The 5038-nt window shown below is 33.0% G+C and overlaps 1 non-coding gene across 1 annotated transcript; it reads left to right on the top strand.

Moving 5' to 3' along the window:
* Window positions 1-2711: 2711 nt before the first annotated feature.
* LOC111881822 (uncharacterized) lies at window positions 2712-4503 on the top strand. The gene is made up of 3 exons (XR_008224059.1): window positions 2712-3351; window positions 3431-3571; window positions 3717-4503. It is a non-coding gene; the product is annotated as an uncharacterized LOC111881822 (transcript).
* The last annotated feature ends 535 nt before the right edge of the window (window positions 4504-5038 follow it).

Here is a 5038-nt window from a genome sequence, read left to right on the forward strand (position 1 = left end):
ATATTCCATGGTAATCGGTTTGCCCTGGTTCCGTAAGAGCGCTTTTTCAAGCTTTATATTTTTGGCTTTGCCTCGAACTTTCCTACGTGCATGTTGCTCAACTACAAATATAATTAAAAATTATTAGAAACGACATTTAATTTATAATAACTAAATAAAAATTCATAATAAGACTTATGGTCTTGCTCGTGATGACCAACACCTCTACCACCTGGGAAAAGTGGGTCCTGAGCTCCATCACCCCCGTGTCCACGACCCATAACAGCAGCCATGGTATACACAAACAAAAGCCATATTAACATCATTTCCTGAAAAATTATAAGATATATAGATACAATTTTTATTACAAATACACATTACATAGAAATAAATATTTACATAAGAATAAAATTTGTTTTAGTCAAAAAGGAGGAATCAAACTTAAATGTCATTGACTTCTCTTTCAAAAATAAATAAATAAATAAGTGCGATATTGACTTTCTAGGTTTCAAAAAATAAATATTTTACAAATTTTTTCACAATAAAACAGATAAATACAATAGTATACAACATATATTAAGTCAAAAATTACAAAAATAAAACTTGTTAGAAGATGTGCTCTTAAAATAGAGATTGTTAAAAAGTGCTCTTTATATATTAAACACACTAGGTGTGAGACCGTGTACTGTACGAGTTTATTAAAAATAAAAATTTAATATCAATATTTAAACGTTATATATTTTATAAAATAACACTTTTACATAACATAATGTAATCTTTTGGAACATTTATAAAAAAGATCAAATATTTTTAGAGCATTTATAAGACTTTATTATCAAATAATAGAATGATTTTTTTTCCTTATAAAACTCGTTAGAATTTTGTGGAATTTTATTTTAAAAAATGGAAATTCCCAAAAAATGACAAGCGGAAAATAATAATTCTAAAACTCCCACAAAATTATATGTGACAAAACTTTTGAGAATTTGACAAGTGGCAAAAAAAAAACCATCATTTATTAGAGAGGATAACAACCAAAAATTTTAATATTAACTTATAATAGCAAAAAATGGTGCATGATTGCCAATTTGTGGGATGCTTAAACAGAAGGAATCAACATATTAAGTGACATAAAATAACTCATTATTAAAAACATGATCGAAGTTTTAATTTTATAAGACAAGCTTTCATTATAATATTTTGTAATGCTATGATGTGGGATGAGAATCATTTTTTTTCCTTACTGAACTTAATGTACCACATCATAAAATGCATAGAAAAGAGACTCTATTACTAGATGAAAATATGAAGCTATAGCCAAAATTATGATGACAATATAGCTTGTTTATGCATTATCGATTTTATACAATTTACATTCTTCAAACACAATTAAATATCAAATATAATCACATACAAATATCAAATATACATACATATGACAATTTTCAAATAATTGATACAACTACATATATTTTGCAATTAAACTAATATTTCACAATAAATAGAAGTAATAGAATCTGTGGTGGCGTGTTGTGGTCCAGTGGTGGCAGTAGTGGCAGGTGGTGGTCGGAAACACAATCAACAAAACTAAAATTGATTTTTTTTTGCAATTAACCACTCCAATAAGCTTAAAATCAATGTTACAAGAGAAAAGGGACCGAAACTTGACCAAGTAAACAATTCTCTGTCACCGGAAAAGCTTGGTTTCGCCGGAAAAAGTTTGGTCCTCACCGGAAAGTCCTTGCCCACCGATGGTATCTTCACCCAAAATTGATAAATGTGACAATATCCCACTCTAATCGATGAAGTGACGAAGGAAAAGACGCCAACGAGAGAAAGAAACGGAATTTGCAGTTGAACATAAGAGAAAATGGGAAAAGATCGACGTTTCAGGGGTTAAGTGCGTCTACCTTTAGCAGCGACACTTTAGGCTTTAACGGTGACAATTTGTCAATAGCAGCGACTATCAGGAAAGAATTATTACCGCATCATTTTTCTATCTTTAGCGGCGACTATTTTAGAGCTTCAGCGGCGACAAAAGTCGCCAGTATTTCCTTTATCCCTTCCACGAGCACCCTAGCCGTTGGATTATAAGCACGATCGGACGATTCGTATCTACCAGAACGTCAAAGAGCAGACCCATATCATTCAACCTTTAGCGACGACACCAATAGCGGTGACATTGGTCTTTAGCGATGACTATTTCATTAGTTGCCGCTAAAGACCAATGTCGTCGCTATTGGTGTCGCCATTAAAGGATGTATTTCTTGTAGTGAGAGATTTCAGTCTTGAATAGAATGTGTCAGCGTTTATTGTTTCAAACAAGAAAATCAAATGAATAGTATTGGGGACTCATTTATTGGTCATTTGAGATCGTTTAAGGGTTTAAACTTTACTTGATAATCCGCCAAACACTTAAAAGTTCCTAGTGGAAAATTCTATTGAATAATATTTATAGTTTTTATTTGACTAAATTACACGAATAGTCCTTAAGGTTTTTTTTTCCCTAAAGTAGTCTTTACGATACTTTTTTCCCTTAGATGGTACCTACGAGCGTTTAATTGTAGGTGAATAGTCCCCGAGTTGGATATCCATCTATACCAACATTAACCTGTCCCCATATGCCTTGCACATGAGGGTATTTTTGTCAATTTTCCCTAAATGACCTTTTTCGAACAACTTTCTAAGGTCATCTTGGATTTGTTTAACAACTTCGAAAAAAATCCTTCCATTTCAATTTTCATATACTGTTAAAAGGCACTGAAGAAGACGACATTCCATGTCAAAAAAAAAAATCTTCAAATCCAACTGTCAATGAGGAATCTATCCAACCAAATCAATTAAACTAGAGCGTCATCGTGACAAAGATCCTTACCCTTAGATTCAATTTCTCATTCATCTTCCTTTGCATCTCAATTTCCATTTACCACTTCAACAACCCATCAGAAAACCAAACCCTAACCCTAACAACATCACTACAACCACCACCACCACCGATCACTCGCAAGAACTACATTGTCAGAATCATTCAATACAAGAAAGCGGAAGACCACAAGGCGTATCTTGAGCACAACGCCAATGAAGTACCGTACAACTCTTGTTCTTAGGAATGGATCAACAGAAACAACCCTGCTTCTAAATTCCCCACAGATTTCGGAGTCGTGTCTATCGACGATGACGTTGTTGATTCGGTTTTTAGGAAGTTTGAGACACTGGAGATGGTGAAAGATGTTAGGGTTGATTCGAGTTAGCATTTAAGGAACTTGCTTAGTGGAATGAAGAAGAAAAGGTATAGGCGAGTTGGGGCGTTTGTAGATGGGAGGAAGCGACTTGGGAAGATCTTCACGTCGATGTCGGTTACTGATGGTGAAGGTATCATTGCCTTTGATGGACTCCATGACTTTCTCTTTAAGTTGGCTTCTAACATTTTATTTCTCTTTCACAACATCAGGAACGCAAAAACTGGACAAATGAGAATTCATTAAATGATAATCTTGGACATGGAATATTTGTTGCTGGTGAAAACACAGAATGTTTAGGTTTTGCACCAGATGCTGAGACATATGCTTTCCGTGCGTTTACAGATGCATAGGTAACATATAAATATATATATATATATATATATATATATATATATATATATATATATATATATATATATATACACACACACACACTACAGTTCCTCATTATTTCTATCTTCAAAACTATGTTAAGAGTCATAAATTTCTATTCAGCTTACTGTAGGTTTCATACACATCATGGTTTCTTGATACATTCAACTATGCAATCGCAACCAACATGGATGTCTTAAATTTGATCATTGGTGGCCCTAATAACATGGATCTTCCATTTTTAGGGAAATTTTGGGAATTAACAGCAAGCAACATTTCTGTAATTAGCAGTGATGGACCATATTATGTAACTTTAAACAACCCTGCTGATCAAAGTGATGTTATTGGTGTTGGTGGTATAGATTACAGTTCCAGCATTACTTCATTTTCATCACGTGGCATGAACACTTAGGAGATCCCTCATGGGTATACTATATTACCCTAGTTGGGGGAAGAAGAAGACCATTCATGTAATATAGGCCTTAGAAAGTTGTTCATAAAAGGTCTTTTAGGGTAAATTGACAAAAATACCCTCATGTGCAAGCCACATGGGGGCAAGTTAACGTTGGTATAGACGGACATCCAACTCGGGGACTATTCGCGTGCAACTTAAAGTCCGTCGGTATCATATGAGGAAAAAAGTACCATAGGGACTACTTTAGGAAAAAAACAAACCCTTAAGGACCATTCGTGTAATTTAGTCTTTTTATTTTATAGTATAATAGCTATGGTCTATGATCTCGTAGGAAATTCTGTACCGGCATAACTATAGATTTTGACTATGTAACAAATGGTGTAGCTAGCTAGCTACAGACTTAGATTCAGTAGCAAATTTTGTAGAAAAATAGCTACATATTTTGATTCCGTAACAATTTTTGTAGCAAAATAACTAAAAACTTTGATTTGTAGTAAAATTTGTAGCAAAATACCTACGCCTTATAGTTCTCTATCAAATTCCGTAACATGATCGGACTCCGATTACATAGCAAAATTCGATAGGTATTCAAATATTAGCTATAGAACGTAATTTTGTAGCTAACTAGATTATAACTCGCGTTAAACGCGGGGGAACACATAATAATTAAAAAATAAAATTTATGTGAAACAGATGAAAAGAAACATAAAATTTTAAATCAAAAGAAATTACTTGTCAAACAAATCAATAAGCAAACAATAAAAACTAATAAAAAAGTCTTCAACCCAAAATGTCAGATAATGATAAATGACTTAAAGTTATTCGATCTTTTCCGTTTTTGGGATCTTCAAAGAAGGAATCGCAATACCATCTTTAATGTCCAATGAAGATAACTGTAAAACAAAAAAACAATAAGCAAAAATAGTATCATTAATGTCGAAATAAATTCATATATTACCAGTTTGATGTTATTTTTTTTCCCAGTTGAGCAATGATTGTATTATCATCAGTGAACTTTAAGATTTCATAA

Source organism: Lactuca sativa, chromosome 5, assembly GCF_002870075.4.
Source record: "Lactuca sativa cultivar Salinas chromosome 5, Lsat_Salinas_v11, whole genome shotgun sequence".
Taxonomy (NCBI): domain Eukaryota; kingdom Viridiplantae; phylum Streptophyta; class Magnoliopsida; order Asterales; family Asteraceae; genus Lactuca; species Lactuca sativa.